Source organism: Crinia signifera, chromosome 9 (genome assembly GCF_055691185.1).
Source record: "Crinia signifera chromosome 9, ASM5569118v1, whole genome shotgun sequence".
Classification (NCBI taxonomy): Eukaryota; Metazoa; Chordata; class Amphibia; order Anura; family Myobatrachidae; genus Crinia; species Crinia signifera.
The window spans coordinates 55,758,739-55,777,553 of NC_139225.1; the positions used below are offsets into that span (position 1 = coordinate 55,758,739).

At 43.4% G+C, this 18,815-nt stretch overlaps 5 non-coding genes and 2 pseudogenes across 5 annotated transcripts; all 7 read right to left on the reverse strand.

Annotated features, from left to right (window-relative positions):
- Positions 1-15,539: 15,539 nt before the first annotated feature.
- LOC146039761 (5S ribosomal RNA) lies at positions 15,540-15,658 on the reverse strand (annotated as a pseudogene).
- Positions 15,659-16,213: 555 nt separating this feature from the next.
- Positions 16,214-16,332, reverse strand: LOC146038497 (5S ribosomal RNA). The gene has a single exon (XR_014462083.1). It is a non-coding gene; the product is annotated as a 5S ribosomal RNA (ribosomal RNA).
- Positions 16,333-16,677: 345 nt separating this feature from the next.
- Positions 16,678-16,796, reverse strand: LOC146039483 (5S ribosomal RNA). Its single transcript, XR_014462984.1, has one exon. It is a non-coding gene; the product is annotated as a 5S ribosomal RNA (ribosomal RNA).
- Positions 16,797-17,142: 346 nt separating this feature from the next.
- On the reverse strand, positions 17,143-17,261 carry LOC146039275 (5S ribosomal RNA). The gene has a single exon (XR_014462794.1). It is a non-coding gene; the product is annotated as a 5S ribosomal RNA (ribosomal RNA).
- A 345-nt stretch (positions 17,262-17,606) lies between these two features.
- Positions 17,607-17,725, reverse strand: LOC146039276 (5S ribosomal RNA). Its single transcript, XR_014462795.1, has one exon. It is a non-coding gene; the product is annotated as a 5S ribosomal RNA (ribosomal RNA).
- A 346-nt stretch (positions 17,726-18,071) lies between these two features.
- Positions 18,072-18,190, reverse strand: LOC146039654 (5S ribosomal RNA; annotated as a pseudogene).
- Positions 18,191-18,533: 343 nt separating this feature from the next.
- LOC146039166 (5S ribosomal RNA) lies at positions 18,534-18,652 on the reverse strand. The gene has a single exon (XR_014462695.1). It is a non-coding gene; the product is annotated as a 5S ribosomal RNA (ribosomal RNA).
- Positions 18,653-18,815: the final 163 nt, after the last annotated feature.

Consider the following 18,815-nt stretch of genomic DNA (forward strand, 5'->3'; position numbering starts at 1 on the left):
AGCAGTAGCAGCCATCTCCGGCGCCTGGTATGTAATATAGAAGGGAGGGCGGGCGGGCGGATGATAATACATCAGTAATATAGGCGGGCGGGCGGCTGATACATCAGTTATATAGGCGGGCGGTCAGCTGATTAATCGGTAATATAGCCGGGCGGGTGGCGGGGGAGATGTGCAGAAGACGCGCCCGCCAACGCTGCTTCTCTCACCCTCCCTTCCCCAGTGACTGACACATCCAGGGGTTGTCATTTACCCCTGGATTCACCCCCAAACAGGTTAAAGTGATTATATCTGATTCTCATAATCAGACATAATCACATTAACCTGTTTGGGGGGGACACCCCCCTTCCTCCACACTGTCACTTTTTATGGTGTCTCTGCCCACATGTATATGTCGCTGCCCATGTGTATAATGCCCACATGTATATGCCGCTGCCCTGTGTATAATGCCCACATGTATATGCCGCTGCCAGTGTGTATAAGCCCACATGTATATGCCGCTGCCCGTGTGTATAATGCGAGTTGTATATGTTGCTGCCCGTGTATATAATGCCCACATGTATATGTCGCTGTCAGTGTGTATAATGCCCACATGTATATGCCGCTGTCAGTGTGTATAATGCCCACATGTATATGCCGCTGCACTGTGTATAATGCCCACATGTATATGCCGCTGCCCTGTGTATAATGCCCACATGTATATGCCGCTGCCCGTGTGTATAATGCCCACATGTATATGCCGCTGCCCTGTGTATAAAGCTCACACGTATATGCCGCTGCCCTGTGTATAATTCCCACATGTATATGCCGCTGCCCTTGTGTATTATGCCCACATGTATATGCTGCTGCCCTGTGTATAATGCCCACATGTATATGCCGCTGCCCGTGTGTATAATGCCCACATGTATATGCTGCTGCCCTGTGTATAATGCCCACATGTATATGCCGCTGCCCTTGTGTATTATGCCAACATGTATATGCCGGTGCCCTGTGTATAATGCCCACATGTATATGCCGCTGCCAGTGTGTATAATGCCCACATGTATATGCCGCTGCCCTTGTGTATTATGCCCACATGTATATGCCGGTGCCCTGTGTATAATGCCCACATGTATATGCAGCTGCCAGTGTGTAAAATGCCCACATGTATATGCTGCTGCCCTTGTGTATAATGCCCGCATGTATATGCCGCTGCCAGTGTGTATAATGCCCACGTGTTTATGCCGCTGCCCTGTGTATAATGCCCACGCGTATATGCCGATAATTGATCATTTTTATATGGCCCCCAAAGGGTTTTCAAATTTTCCAAATGGCCCTCGGTAGAAAAAAGGTTCCCCACCCCTGCCTTAGAAGTTCCACAGCCACCACCTGCATTAAGGACAACAAGGATCCTCATAGACATCCTTGATTTTTTGATTTGTAGACTTGATGGTGCCCCCCCAAGATCCTGGCGCCCTAGGCAGCTGCCTAAAGCTGCCTAGTGGTAGAGCCAGCCCTGTCCACTGCCCACGACAAGGGATCCCTGCTCAGCGAGCAGAACCTGGGAACCTGACAATTTTTTCTGGACACCATCAAGTTCACTTCTGAGAGCCCCCGAAGTGCTACTATTTCCTGAAAAACTTCCTGACGCCCATTCTCCTTCCAGCAGTTCCGCTCTGCTGAGGAAGTCTGCCTCCACATTCCGGATCCCCAGAATAAACACAGCTGATAGAGCTGGAATATTCACTTCTGCTCACTGAAAAATCCGAAAGACTTCCTGCATGGCCATTCTGCTGCGTGTACCCCCTTGATGGTTGAGATAAGCTACAGCCGTGGCATTGTCCGATGGCATGCGGATGGGCGACCCCTTCAGGAGGTTTTCCGCCTGTATGAGTGTCTTCCACACTGCCTGGAGTTCCAGGATTTCGATCGACAGTTTTGACTGGACCACAGACCTTGCCCCCCCAGCCCCTGAGACTGGCGTAGGGAGCATCCCACTTGAAGAGACTCCAGATCCATCCACCAGATCAAGGATTCCCTTCTCTACTGAGACAGTAACAGTGTTTCCTGTTACATGGATTTCGGGTTGGCGGACCTACTGGACAGAATGTTCCATTGAAAGGGTCTTGAGTGAAACCTTGCATACTGCAGGGCCGCGAAAGTTGCCACCATTTTGCCCAACAGCTTCAAACTCTGCCATATCAATGGATTCGGCGACTGGAGATTCGACAGCACTAAACGGCGAATGTCCACCACTTTGCACTCTGGGAGGAACACACGATATATATGTGTATCCAAGATCACGCCCAAAAACGGAAGTTTCTGAGTGGGCGTTGAGTGAGATTTTGGACGATTTAACATCCACCCATGGTCTCAGAGAAACTGCGTTGCAATCGTCAGATGTTCCTGCAACTTCTCTGCCAATTCCGCTTTAACAAGAGGTCATCCAAGTATGGGATAATCACAATCCCCTTTAACCTGAGAGCTGCTGCCATAACAGCCATCATTTTTGTGAAAACTCTCGGTGCTGTGGCCAGTCCGAAAAGCAGAGCCTGAAACTGCAGATGAGTTTCCCCTATTGAGAAACGCAGTAAAGCTTGATGTTCCCTGCATATAGGCATATGCAGGTAAGCATCCTGGATGTCCACTGATGCTAGAAATTCTCCAGGTTCTATACTTAAAAGCACTGACTGCAGATATTCCATCCTGAAGTGGTCCACCCACAGATGTAGGTTTAAAGACTTCAGGTTTAGGATGGGTCTGAAGGAACTGTCTGGTTTGTGGACTAAGAAAAGAATGGAATAAAATCCCTTCTTTCTTTCCTCCTGAGGCACCGGGATCTTCCGCCCTGCTCGAGAAGTGACGTTGCCGGCCCGAAGAGGGCTTTTCGCAAGCGAGCTTCTCGTGGAAGGGGTGTTGGGAGAAATCTCCTTGGGGGGGGCACCCCTGAGATTGATCCTGTAACCCTGAGAAATGATGAAGAGAACCCAAGCGTCTGGGGTGGAGAGATTCCACAAACCCTGAAACTGCAGGAGGCGATCCCCACTCTGATCCCAAAACGGGGAGTCTGCCCCATCATGCTGAGGACTTATCCTCACTTTTGGAAGGGTGTTTCTTTGCAAAGGCCCAAATGGGATCTGGGCCCCCTTCCTTTGCCAGAGGGGAACTTTCCCCTACCTGATTGTCCTCTACTAGATGCACCTCCTTGAAAGGAGGAACGAAAGGATGGCCTAAAAGCCCCAAACCTAGACACTGAGTGCTTAGATGTGGTGGGAAGGAAAGTGCTCTTTCCCCCCGTGGATTGCTTGATAAGGGTATCCAATTCTGCCCTAAGAAGAAGTTTTCCCTTAAAAGCCAATGCTTCTAGAGACTTCTTGGACTGACTGTCAGCTTGCCAAGCCTTAAGCTAGAAAGCTCTCCTAGCTGTCACAGAGGTGGCTGACACTTTTGATGCCATTTTGGTGCCTTCTTCACCAGCCTCACAAACATACTCTTTTTATCCACAGGGTCTTTAAAAACAGCACCCCCTGTACAGGCAAAGCAGTTGTCTTGGACAACCTATCAACAGGTGTATCTACCAAAGGGATCTTTTCCCACAATTTCACATGTTCACATGTTCCTCTGGTATGGGATACATGTTTGCAAATCTCTTGGGCATGAGAAGCCTTTTATCAGGTGTCTTCCATGCTTCCCCAAGTAATGCTATCATGCCCTCATCCGAGGGAAAAGTAACTGCATCCCTGCACAGTTTCTTAAATACACCCTGAACTGGCACTTTATCCTCATCTGAGAGATTCAACTTCTGTTTAACTGCCAATATCAAATCCTCAATACAAGGGACAGAAGACTCAAATTCTTCCCTCTGGTCCCAAAATGTATCTTCAGTACATTCCCCTTCATCTTCAGATTCTAAATTAAGAAGGGGAGGCGTGGATAAAGGTTGCCTGGGTGAAGTAACCTCAGGAGCCTTAGACAACTGCTCCATAAAGGTATTAATTTTATGGACACTCTGAGCTGTGTCCTGCATAACATGCAATAAAGCAGGGTCCCCCTGAGAAGGGGTAATAGAGCTTGCAGAAGGTTGAATGGAGGAAAAAGGCCTAGGAGACTTAACAAGCTCATCTCTCTGCCTATTCAAAGCCTGTACTAAGGCATTCATAGATCTCCCCAATGCAGCCGCCCACGCAGGTTCAGGCTGCTGAGACCTCTGGGCTTGAGTCCCATTGGGCACAGACTCACAAACTGGGCACAAATCCCCAAACCATCTGTTCAATAGTTCAATAGTTAATTGATACCAAATTCATGACATATACATCTTGGGAGAACTATAATAATTCCCATCATGACCATGGCCGGGGTATAGCTTATAGTGCCAAGAGCAGTTTTCCCAGGGCACACAAACTCCATACCGTCACAACACACACCTTTGAGGAATTGGCTCAACCCATTGTGACTGCCACAGCCAGCAAGGTATAAAATGAACAGTATTTTTATACTATTAAATACAAACACCCCATCGGACATGACATGGATGTGGGGAATAGTCATATTTTTGTCAGTACAGAACAGGTTAGCCTTAGTGGTGGGCACATTATTAGCAGGCCCTATTTCCATAGAAATGTCAGAACTGTTGTCATCAGCCTTGGGCTGTCTGTCACTTTGGCAGAGGCAACACCATGCCATGTATCCCCCTGTTATAGTGCCACCAGCCTTGGTTGGTAAAAACCACGTACATTATAATGGAAATTCAGGGAGACAAAAAACTGTGTTTCCACCTATTTTGACACTATATTAGTATAGTAAGATTCAAGTTTGAAAGGTGCAGCTGTAGGATTGCAGTGGAACAGGGGTCTAGAAACTAATGATAATTATTATTATTATTTTTTCAAGTTTGTTTATTGGTAGATCACAATGCACTTAACAATGGAGAAAAAAACACCATGACAGTGAAGTATATATACAACTAGAAAAAGACAACATTGGAGGAGAGGATGACCCTTTTTAACAGTTTTATGTAAAGGGGTGAAAAGCTGAGAGGGGAAGTGAGAAAGAGAATCGACAGGGGCAGATAGAAGGAAGGAAGAGGATGGGGTAGAAATGAAGATCAGGGAGTGGAGTAGAAGATAGAAAAAAGATGGAGGGAAGAAGAGGGGGGGGGGGGGAGTGGAGGGCGTGGGTCCTCGGTAGAGAGAAATGGAAATTATTTTTAATGTTGGCAGAGTGTTGCAGTGTTTGGGTGATGGTAACAGTATATAGTCAGAATGTTGGTATATTGACTATTCATAAGACAACATTAGTAAAGAGGGAAAAAAGGTTCTGCAGCAGCAGGAGGATATGCACATACACAGCAAGGTATTTTCAGAGACTATGCAGCTCTTATTAAGGATAATGCTCTGGGTACTTGACAGTGACTCATGCTTGTAGAGGTTGGTGACTGCACTGACACTCTCTGGTATAAGCCGCAAGGGAGTACGTGCCAGGCTCTGCTCCAATCTGTTCCAGCTTGGGTAGCATCACACACTTTTCCCAGACAGTGGAGGAAATAACAGAGTCATCAGGTTCCTTTCTGCACATACGTGACACTTGGGTACATACTAGAGCAGCGATTCTCAAACTGAATACCTCCCAACATAACCCTCTCTAGAGGGACACAATGCTCTGTTTTTGGACTTTCCTCTGAATGTATGATTGCTGTCACCTGTGCCAAACAGGGTAATTGATAAGAAAGGTGTTTTTCAACACAGGTGATGGCAGATATTCATTCAGAGGGAAGTCCAGAAACAGAGCATTGTGTCCCTCCTGGAGAGGGTCATGTTGGGAGGTATGAAACTGTGGGTCCCGACCTTCTCAGCATGGGGTCGCAACTCCATGTTGATGACCATCAGGCTGATGACTTCTGATGAATCTCAGTCCATAATTTCGTGCCTCCACAATGCTGCCATATATGTGCTGTCTGATGACTACAGCTGTGATGTGATGACATTCTGAAGTAACTTGCTGGGGTCTTGTAATTATTTTTATTGTCAGATGGGGTCCCCTCAAAAATAGTTTGAGGACCCCTGCACTAGAGCATGGGCAGTGCTGTCTAGTGGACACAGGAGACCAGGTGAAGAGTGCTCCAATCTCCAACATTTTAGTTGTATTTTGCAATTAAAGCCCCAATATGTTTCCAAATCTGCAGGGATTTATCAATTTGCAAACCACCTGCAAATCCATCAGGGGCAAACGCAGGATTTTCAGAAGGGGGGTTTCCAGAGGGGCAGAGCAAAGCATGGAGATGGACACTTAGGTGACCCAGTATATACCGGGTCAGTTAAAGTATTATAGATAGCCCAAATGTATATAAATAATAATAATAAATATATATATATATATATAAATAAATATATATACATAACAGCAGAGTAGACCCCTGGGCATAGCAATGTATTGGAGCCCCTACCTATCCTCCAGCGGTAGGGGTGGGGGGTGCTATGAGCAGCAGCTTTGATGTCCTGCGGGTGGTAGGGGGTATTGGGGCAGATGTATTAAGCCTGGTGAAGAGATAAACTGGAGATAAAGTGGAAGGAGATAACGCACCAGCCAATCAGATCCCAACTGTCATATTTCAAACACAGCTGATTGGCTGGTGCGCTAACTCTTCCAAGTTATCTCCACTTTATCTCCAGTTTATCTCTTCTCCAGGCTTAATACATCTGCCCCATTATATCAACCGCTCAGCATGTAGGGCCTGGATCAGTAATTTCCACTAATTACCCCTATACTGTACAGATGGTGGGAGATGGGGTGGAAGAAGGGAGCATTGGGCTGAATGAAGGGGCCCTGATACATAACTTCCAGGGTTGTACAGAATGTTTAATATGCAGAGGAGGGGTGTATAGAGGAGTGGGCATATTATTCATAATTTTCTGGTGGGAGGACAGCTTGCTTGACTGTAGATATCTCCAGTTCCCGGAACTAGATTTCTTAGCATTTAATGGAATTAAAAACTAGATAATCCCACCTACCAAATGGTATTGGGGACTAGGGGATCAGATTTCAGGAGGCAGAGCAATCCGCCAACGAGTATATAAAACTACATACCAGGTGTGTGGAGCTGGAGCAGTAACCAGCTGCTGGAAGGCTGATATCTCTGGTTCTGGGCACAGTAGAGACAAGCTACTAGTGTCCATCAAAGGGGGAGAGTCCCAGCTTTTGGAATATACCCTCAGAAAATCTCTAAATCAGACAGAAACAGAAATATCTGACTGGGGAGAGCAATTAACAGGCTTGGATGGGGACCACTGTTTTGAAGTCAGATATCTCCGGTTGCCCAGGGCCGATTTTAAAAATTCTTGTACCCATGGAAAGAGGGGATCCTCAGCTTTCAGATTAGGACCCTCAGATTCCTGGGGGGTTTTGGGTACTCAGAACCCCCCCCCCCCCCCCCCCCCTGCGTGCGCTACTGTCCATTGCTTAGTATATTTAATCCCAGACTCTGGTGCCTGCTGCAATTCACTGCTGCTTAAGGACACACCTCATAAATCAGACAAAACATGCCCTTAATGGGTCTAGCCTTCTAAAATCAGGCCATTTGGCAAGTGTGCATTGAGCACTGGTATGATCCTTCTGCACATTAATACTTTTTTGGCATTATCATCACTGAGTTTTGTGAGGTATGAAATCAAAGTGCATGTGTTGCTCAACTGAAAATGTTATGCCAAAGCAAAGTCTGCAATCACATGTTGTCTGATAGCAAAGGAATATCTGACAAATATTTTTTTTTTCTGAAGGCATGAATACAGCACACCTGTCCATGGTTTTTGGGCAATTCAGCCATGGCTAGATTTATTGTGCCGTACATAAAACAGAAGATAAAAATAAGTTCTAGCCCACCTGGGCACCAAAAAAAAAAAAACAGATTCCCTGCCAGGGTGGTCGGATTTAATGGCCTTACCACAAAGACATGCTTGATGAATGTTTCCACAGGTACTGAGAACCCGAGCCAAGCCCTGCCACAGCTTCAACAGGTGCAGATACTGATTAGACTGATCTCATGCGAAATGCCTAAAGACCCAAATGGGCCTTGTGGAGCCCTACCTTCTCTCTAACACAGTGGTTCTCAACCTCGGTCCTCAGGACCCCCAACAGTGCATTGGGACAGTATATTATTTTTTGCGGCAGATGCCAATTTAAATAAAATAATTAGATTACCCATTGATAAGATAGTGAAAGTGTTTTGTACCCCAAAAAGCCCCAAAAGCCCAGCATTTATCAATTTTAAAAGACAATTGTCCCCTAATATAATGCTGTAAGGTAAACCAGAAAGTTTGTACCCGGGGACAAGACCATAATCAATGTACAATATCTGCATCCTGTTCTCCACATTTTAACAATTAGAATCTGTGGAGTCACCTATCAAATATTTTAATTTAGAGGTATAGTAAGGCCAAACTCATTATGGACAGAATTATCCAATGTATTTGGTGTATCTAAGTCTCGTAAAAAGTGAATAATCTTCAACACATAACTACAGGTTTGCAAAAAAGGGAACAATGGTACAATGGTACAATTAACTTTGAATGAGTAAGTAATTCCATAGAATTTGATTTAAAAATGCAAACAAAGAACATAAACCTCCATCATGCCATTGTTTAAAAAGGGAAGAAGAACCCGAAAATAAAAATTTCCCACACAATTTTCCCCCACAATGTTAAAAGAATGAGAAACATTTAGATATTTTTATCTTAGTATGAGTTGCTTTCCATACCACATATGTGGAATATATCAAGATATTAAATGTAAGAATATCAGGAAAAAGTTAAGGGGGAGGGGGCATGTAATAATGACACCAAATCCCAATGTGGAACAAACGTCTCTTCTAAAAAATGTTGTAGTATACAGTATATATCAGAACCACCTACGCATTCTAAAGCTATTCTATAATTTGCAAGAGCATATGATCTGAAGCAAGGCATATTAATTCCTCCTAATTCTTTAGTTTGTTGCAATTTAAATAAAGATATCTTGGGACATTTTATGGCCCAAATAAATTTCCACAACTCTTTATTTAATTGAGACAAATCTGTTTTGGTTGGAATGATGGATATCATTTTTAGAAAATAAAGAAGCCTAGGGAAACTTATCATTTTATATAAATGGCATCTACCAGAATAAGTTAATGGAAGATAGGACCACTTTTTGAAATCTAAAAACATTTTTAGTATAATTAAGTTCGTAGAATTTAGAGTGGTTTTTGGGGATCTCAATTCCCCAAGTACGTGATAAAATCATTATGGGCCCAGTGAAATGGTAATGAATGTCCCCATCATGATTTGTCCTCCGTTAAATAAGACAAAGCCTCAGTTTTTTTTTTAATTAATCATAAAACCAGTTAGTAATTCAGAGATTTAATATGTCAATAACATAGAACAATGCTATTTTTGGGTTTGTGAAACACAATAAAATATCATCAGCAAAGGCTGAAAATTTAATTTTAAAACCAGTCAAATGGATATCTTTCCACCTCTGTACGTTAAGAAAATTACAGGCGAGGGGTCTAAAGCCAAAATAAATTATAGCAGGGATAAAGGGCACCCCTGCCAGATACCTCTAAAAAGTTGGAAAGAATGAGTGTTGAGAGCCTTTGGGTGAGATGTATTAAAATTAAAATGTGGTAAAACACCCATTTGTACTATGTACTAAAACCCGGCCGCACCGATATCGCCAGGCAGGGTATTGCCACCTTTGGGTGGCGATACCCTATAGAAGCCTTTGGGCTTCTTTTCACCACCCGCCGACCTCCACTGCAACCCTGCCACCTCGCCGACCCCCCCTCTCCCCCTCCCTTGGTCTTACCTTCCTGAAAGGTCCTCCTGTACCCTGGAAGGTAAACTCCTCCTCCCCCTAGCAACGCAGCCGGACGTCCTTCCGCCTACAGGGGGAGGAGCAGCCTGCTTAGCTGTCCCCGGCATGAGGGGAGAAGCAGGCAGCAGGGAGGTGATGGAGACCCCCCCCCACCGCACACCACAGTACAAATATCGCAGGGGGTCTCCGTCACCGCACTGCGATGCAAGCCGCATATGTTATTAAATATGTGCTGGCATCGTGGCGGGCAGGCGGCAAAGGGCGGTGATGTATTTTTTTCTGCTTATTTGTCACCACCTCTCAAAAACTCATCTACAGTATGCTCAAAAGCGTCATTAGCTGTCCTCTAAAACATAGAGTAATTCAGACTTGATTGCATGGCCCCTCCACTAGAGTGAAATTCCAGGTTGCGAATCAATGTGCTCGCTGTGTGAATAGATGAGAACAGATCATCGTAACAGGCTCACCATCAAATGATTTTTACACTGGGCACAAGTCGTGGTAGCCTCAGAGTAAAGTATAATAATCTTTCATCTAATACTATCTTTACCCATTCTCCTCTCAAATAGAGCGCTCATCTTTACATCAATTACAGACTATATATTTAGAGAGCAGCTTTTACATCGGAGCACAGATAATTTACCATTCTAATTAGCAGGCTCAAAGTAGCCAGAGATTTACTCAGTGGTTAGATGGAAATAGGCATATCTGGCCTGAAGCTGACATCACACACAATCCCCTAAAATGCTAAGGCACGCCTAACACTTTCCCGGACACTCCCATTGTTTTCTTAGGCACGCCTAGCGTTTTCCCGAACACTCCCAGCATTTTCTCAGGCACTCCTGCATTTTCCCGGGCACTTCCAGTGTTTTCTTTGGCACGCCTAGTGTTTTCCCGGACACTCCCAGTGTTTTCTTAGACACAACTAGCATTTTCCCAGACACTCCCAGTGTTTTCTTAGGCAAGCCTAGCATTTTCCCGGACACTTCCAGTGTTTTCTTAGGCACGCCTAGCATTTTCCCAGACACTCCCAGTGTTTTCTTAGTCACGAAATACAAAATAGTGGACAAACAATGCGCTGTCAGGGAACGGTGTGGTAATATCTCCTCTTTCCTTGGTATGAACGCCAATCCAAGGTAGATACCACTCAAAAAATGGACAACAGAAGTAGAAATAGAGGTTAGGCAAATGAATATGACTTCTTTCCAATAGACCGTAATTCCTATCTACTGACCTGAATATCAGGCCCTATATGTCCATAAAGGTTTCTTTCAATTCACACCAGCCATTCCCATGAAATCAAAGCTCACCTTGGCACTAGGCCCTATTTTCATACAAAGGTTTCTTTGTATCACCTGGATCCACCGGACCTGAGGGGGGAAGACGCATCAAAGTGCCCAGGGACACTTCCACAGCCCTGGGCATGAGTCCCGGGCTCGAATGGGTGAGAAATTTCAATGCATTTTCAAAGTGCTTTTTTCACCGTTTGGATGCAGTTTTCCCAGACACTCCCAGTGTTTTCTTAGGCTCGCCTACCATTTTCCCGGAGACCCCCAGCGTTTTCTTAGGCACCCCTAGCATTTTCCCAGACACACCCAGTGTTTTCTTAGGCACGCCTAGCATTTTCCCGGACACACCCAGTGTTTTCTTAGGCACGCCTAGCGTTTTCCTGGACACTCCCAGCGTTTTCTTTGGCACGCCTGTGTTTTTCTTAGCACTCTTACTAAAAGGCCAGTTTCCACCCCAGATACTTCCTGTCAATCACCTTGTTAACAACATGCAACTAAAAATAGAGCAGGATTTCATCGCAGCATGGCCTCATGCATGCCTACTGCGACACGAACTGATGCACAGTATATTGATAATCGTGCGCCGCGCAAGTTCCTGGCCATCAAATCAGGTCTGAATTACCCCAAAAGTCTCCAATTCTCACTGGTCTAAACTGCGGATTTTTGTAAAAATTTTATTCAATGAGAACAGTCTGGGTCAGATACACTAAGCTTGAAAAGTGATAAAATGGAGAGTGATAAACAACCAACCAATCAGCTCCTACCTGCCATGTCACATGCTGGGTTTGAAAAATGTCAGACAGGGAATGATTGGCTGGCTGTTTATCACTCTTCACTTTATCACTTTTGAAGCTTAGTGCATCTGGCCCACTGCAATTTTCTACTTTACTAATATCCTCTTAAAAAAGCAATTATGTGGAAATGTATAAAGTTTCAACATTTAAGTGAATGAAATTTAATGAGAATTGCAAGCTGCAAACCTAATACTAAGGTCAGTTGTGCACATTAGCACAGACTTGTTGAATGTAATGTTAACTTGTCATTGTCACAGATAAATAGGAATGGCTAACATCATCATTTCTTATATAGTAACAGTTTCTTTCATCCAAAACCACTCTTACCCAGAAACTTGTATAAGCTCACATTTCCCTGCTCCTACAACTGCTAATATTACATGATGCATGTATCTAAGCTCAATTCTGGATATATTATTTCTAAAATGAACACATTAATGAGAGGCTGCCTGTTGTACATGACTGTAGTTATATTCTTTATTTCATGTATGCAATATAATGTTTTGATCTTTGATGTTATACTGTTCTAACAAAACCCTTAGGGGGAAATTTACTAAGAGCTGGCTTAACCCCTGCAGCAGAGCCCTGCTGGGATGGGGAATGGGGATTTTACCGCATTTTTGTTTAGTACATCCCGCCAATCATAGGCGTGCGCAGCCCATTTTCTTAGGGGGTGCACCGCTAGAGGTGCATGTCATCCCCGCCTACTGGGTGTGTCTATCCCCGCCTACTGGGCGTTGTGTCTATCACCGCCTACTGGGCATCAATGTTAACTAAATAGGTACTTATTTATGTATATGGGCTTCAGAACGAATCATTCCCCCCCACACACCATAAATAGGGACAGTGCAAACATTTACACTGTAATGCCCAGTACACATAATGCCACACACTGTAATGCCCATTACACATGCCACACATTGTAATGCCAATCACACATAATGGCAGACACTGTAATATCCTTTACACCTAATGACACACACTGTAATGCCAATTACACATAATGACACACATCCTAATATCCTTTACCAAAAGAAATGAGTAGACACTACTGTGTGTACTCTTGGGAGCGCTTGGCAGAATTGTTGTCTCAATTTAGGAGCAGCTGCTTGAATGGGGAGGGTCAGTCCTCATACAAAAGAAGACAAAAAACAACACAAAAAGCAGCGCTAGCAATGAAGGATGAGTGAATCAAATTTCAAAAATTATTAAACAATTTATTAAAAAACAATGGTTAAAATTAGAATATCATGTGTAGCAGCATTTTCATTATACAGATATCTTGCATTAGTGCCAATTGAATGAATGCACATGATCTCTGAGTTAAAAGTGATAAAGGTGACCAGATCTCACAGGTATTTTGAATAACCCCATCTGGGGTGGAGGATAGAAGAACCCGCACTGTCCACTCTGTATGGTAGTCCCAAATATTTATTAAACAATTTATTAAAAAACAATAGTTAAAATTAGAATATCATGTGTAGCAGCATTTTCATTATACAGATATCTTGCATTAGTGCCAATTGAATGAATGCACATGAACTCTGAGTTAAAAGAGTTGTCTAATATCCTTTACACCTAATACCACACACTGTAATGCCCATTACACATAATGCCACACACCGTAATGCCCATTACACATAATGCCACACACTGTAATGCCTATTACACATAATGCCACACACTGTAATGCCCATTACACATGCCACACACTGTAATGCCAATGACACATAATGCCACACACCATAATGCTCATTACACATGTACAGGCAAGAGAATCCTTGTTAAGGACGGTCATGCTACACTTAACTTGGCAGGAGATACCCAGGATGTACAAAGACGTCTGAAAAAGTGTCCTCAGTGCCCTGAAAAATGCGGTTGTACCCACTGCCCACTTAACAATGGACATGTGGACAAGTGGTACAAGGAAACTAAGGACTATATGACTGTGACAGCCTACTGGTTAGATGCATCGGATTTCGCAGCAACAGTAGCAGCATCTCAGAAACAACAGCTTGTTCCAAGGCCGGCTACGCTCTGTAACACAGGTTTCACTAAGAGGCACAATGCTGACAACCTCTTGCAATTGTTTACTCTCCAGGGGATTTTAGACTCTCCAGGGGATTTATGGTATCTGACAATACCACAAACATTGTGCGTGCATAGGCAAATTCCAACATGTGCCATGTTTTGCACACGCAATCAATTTGGTGGAGCAGCATTTCCTAAAAAAGGAAAGGGGAGTGCAGGAAATGCTTGTGGGACACTCTTGCCATTCTGCCGAAGACTGGAGCACCAGCAAACACTCCAGAACCTGCCCTGCAATCACCTTAAACAAGAGGTTGTGACGCGCTGGAACTCCACCCTCTATATGCTGCAGAGGATGGAGGAGCAGCAAAAGGCCATTCAAGCCTACACAGCTACGTATGACTTAGGCAAAGGAGGGTTGATGCACCTGACTCAAAAGCAGTGGAGGCTGATTTCCATGTTGTGCAAGGTTCTCCAGCCTGATCAGGTTATTCCCCTGGTCATGCTGTTGCAGAAACAGCTGGAGAAAGTGAAGGAGCTAAAGTGTGGTGATTTCGCAAAGCAGATAGGTCTTGTGGATGAAACCCTTCATACGCTTTGTCAGAATAAGTTGGTGGTCAGTCTACCAAAGTCAGAGGAATACATTTTGGCCACCATGCTCAATCATTGGTTTAAAGCGTATGTTTTGTCTCTGTTTCCGGTAGACACAAGTCTACAGTGATGCAAAGACATGCTGGTCAGGTACGATGGTAATCACTTCAAGTGAGACAATGGTAGTAATCCGTTTCTTTCCATTTAAGATGCAGTAGTTGACGATACACATCCTCATTAGACTTAGCCTGAGCCTGTTCGTCTATGAGTTCATTTTAGTCAGTCCGGAGGAAGGCACAGGTTGCCGAAACGGATTCGTTGACTGCCACAACTGCCATACAGCCACATACAGTCGGAATATGGATGGGTGAATACTAAGTGTCCCACTATTCTCTAATGCTGTTTCTACCTGCTATGCTGATGGCCTGAAGCCTAATAAACTAGAAGTGATTTTTTTTCATCCTTACAACGGAGTGCTGCCATATTTGTGCCCTAGTGGTCACACAGTTTTCTTGTTCATGCTACCTTGGACCGGCATCCACATCTACAACAGTATAGTGTGTGACTTCCAGATGTTCTTGTATATATATATATATATATTCCTTATATCGGCTTCAGCCTCAGAATAGCTATATAGTTAATTGTGTGCAGATCCGGCTGGCTCATTAGTGTCCATGGTTACTGATGAGGGCTGCCCAGTCAGTTACTCAGAAGTTCACACTGTAGCCAATTCACTAAGGCAATACAACCTTAAGCTGCTGTGTCTGATAGCACACAGACACAGCGCACAAATGCAGCAGACTCACGGAGATTGTAGAATAAGCGCAGGGAGCCTTGATAGAAGGTACACACCAGGTGTGTAGCAGTTGGAATTGGGCCTAAACAGTGTGGTAATTTTTTAGGTGATGGCTATTGTGTCTGTTTGACCTCTTCCAAATGTCTGTACTGACAATAAAAAAAAAGTTTCCAATTTAAATAGCTGGAGAATAAAAACAATTTGCCAGTAATGGGAAAAAACCAACAGCAACTGGTGTTCCTATGTGGTCTCCCACCCAAGTACTAACCACACCCAACACTGCTTAGCTTCCAAGATCAGACGGGATTGGGCGTATCCAATGTTGTATGGCTGTAGGTGAGATACCGGCACTTTTTTGCCCTCTTCTACTTCTATAACCAGGTAAGCTAATAAAAATGTTTCCTAGCTGTATTGGCTTACTGAAAAAAATCATGTGTTGGTAATGTAAAAAGACCTACAGGACATGATTTTAGCAGGTGGTCTCAAATTAAACTACTAAAGAGGCTCAACACTGTTTAGCTGCCAAAAGCAGTTGGAATTGGGCCTAAACAGTGTGGTAAGTTTTTAGGTGATGGCTATTGTGTCTGTTTGACATCTTCCAAATGTCTGTACTGGCAATAAAAAAAAAAGGGTACTTATGTAATATCTGGGCTCCCGTTTTTCTTATGAGACCGTGTCTCCTCGCGGGGCTCGCTGCGCTCGCCACGCTTCGGTCACGGTGGCTCGCTGCGCTCGCCACACTATATCAAATCAACTCCATGCGTAGTTGGATAGTAGGGGTATGAAAAAATGGGCTTCATTTAACATGGGAGCCCAGATAATACATAAAAACCAAAAAAAGTTTCCAATTTAAATAGCTAGAGAATAAAAACAATTTGCCAGTAATGGGAAAAAACCTACAGCACCTGGTGTTCCCATGTGGTCTCCCACCCAAGTACTAACCAGTCCCAACACTGCTTAGCTTCCAAGATCAGACGAGATTGGGTGTATCCAATGTGGTATGGCTGTAGGTGAGATACCAGCACTTTTTTGCCCTCTTCTACTTCTATAACCAGGTAAGCTAATAAAAATGTTTTCTAACTGTATTGGCTTACTGAAAAAAATCATGTGTTGGTAATGTAAAAAGACCTACAGGACATGATATTAGCAGGTGGTCTCAAATTAAACTACTAAAGAGGCTCAACACTGTTTAGCTGCCAAAAGCAGTTGGAATTGGGCCTAAACAGTGTCGTAAGTTTTTAGGTGATGGCTATTGTGTATGTTTGACCTCTTCCAAATGTCTGTGCTGGCAATAAAGAGAAAAAAGTTTCCAATTTAAAAAGCTAGAGAATAAAAACTATTTGCCACTAATGGGAAAAACCTACAGCACCTGGTGTTCCCATGTGGTCTCCAACCCAAGTACTAACCAGGCCCAACACTGCTTAGCTTCTAAGATCAGATGAGATTGGGCGTATCCAATGTGGTATGGCTGCAGGTGAGATACAGGCACTTTTTTGCCCTCTTCTACTTCTATAACCATGTAAGCTAATAAAAAAGTTTCCTAACTGTATTGGCTTACTGAAAAAAAAATCATGTGTTGGTAATGTAAAAAGACCTACAGGACATGATATTAGCAGGTGGTCTCAAATTAAACTACTAAAGAAGCTCAACACTGTTTAGCTGCCAAAAGCAGTTGGAATTGGGCCTAAACAGTGTGGTAAGTCTTTAGGTGATGTCTATTGTGTCTGTTTGACCTCTCCCAAATGTCTGTATTGGCAATAAAAAGAAAAAGTTTCCAATTTAAATAGCTAGAGAATAAAAACAATTTGCCAGTAATGGGAAAAACCTACAGCACCTGGTGTTCCCATGTGGTCTCCCACCCAAGTACTAAACAGGCCCAACACTGCTTAGCTTCCAAGATCAGACGAGAATGGGTGTATCCAATGTGGTATGGCTGTAGCTGAGATACAGGCACTTTTTTGCCCTCTTCTACTTCTATAACCAGGTAAGCTAATAAAAAAGTTTCCTAACTGTATTGGCTTACTGAAAAAAAATAATGTGTTGGTAATGTAAAAAGACCTACAGGACATGATATTAGCAGGTGGTCTCAAATTAAACTACTAAAGAGGCTCAACACTGTTTAGCTGCCAAAAGCAGTTGGAATTGGGCCTAAACAGTGTGGTAAGTCTTTAGGTGATGGCTATTGTGTCTGTTTGACCTCTCCCAAATGTCTGTATTGGCAATAAAAAGAAAAAGTTTCCAATTTAAATAGCTAGAGAATAAAAACAATTTGCCAGTAATGGGAAAAACCTACAGCACCTGGTGTTCCCATGTGGTCTCCCACCCAAGTACTAAACAGGCCCAACACTGCTTAGCTTCCAAGATCAGACGAGAATGGGTGTATCCAATGTGGTATGGCTGTAGCTGAGATACAGGCACTTTTTTGCCCTCTTCTACTCCTATAACCAGGTAAGCTAATAAAAAAGTCTTCTAACTGTATTGGCTTACTGAAAAAAAATAATGTGTTGGTAATGTAAAAAGACCTACAGGAAATAATATTAGCAGGTGGTCTCAAATTAAACTACTAAAGAGGCTCAACACTGTTTAGCTGCCAAAAGCAGTTGGAATTGGGCTGAAACAGTGTGGTAAGTCTTTAGGTGATGGCTATTGTGTCTGTTTGACCTCTCCCAAATGTCTGTATCGGCAATAAAAAGAAAAAGTTTCCAATTTAAATAGCTAGAGAATAAAAACAATTTGCCAGTAATGGAAAAAAACCTACAGCACCTGGTGGTCCCATGTGGTCACCCACCCAAGTACTAACCAGGCCTAACACTGCTTAGCTTCCAAGATCAGACGAGATTGGGCGTATCCAATCTGGTATGGCTGTAGGTGAGATGCAGTCACTTTTTTGCCCTCTTCTACTTCTATAACCAGGTAAGCTAATAAAAAAGTTTCCTAACTGTATTGGCTTACTGAAAAAAATCATGTTTTGTTAATGTAAAAAGACCTACAGGACATGATATTAGCAGGTGGTCTCAAATTAAACTACTAAAGAGGCTCAACACTGTTTAGCTGCCAAAAGCAGTTGGAATTGGGCCTAAACAGTGTGGTAAGTTTTTAGGTGATGGCTATTGTGTCTGTTTGACCTCTTCCAAATGTCTGTACTGGCAATAAAAAAAAAGTTTCCAATTTAAATAGCTAGAGAAAAAAAGCTATTTGCCAGTAATGGGAAAAAACCTACAGCACCTGGTGTTCCCATGTGGTCACCCACCCAAGTACTAACCAGGCCCAACACTACTTAGCTTCCAAGATCAGTCGAGATTAGGCGTATCCAATGTGGTATGGCTGTAGGTGAGATGCAGGCACTTTTTTGCCCTCTTCTACTTCTATAACCAGGTAAGCTAATAAAAAAGTTTTCTAACTGTATTGGCTTACTGAAAAAAATCATGTTTTGTTAATGTAAAAAGACCTACAGGACATGATATTAGCAGGTGGTCTCAAATTAAACTACGAAAG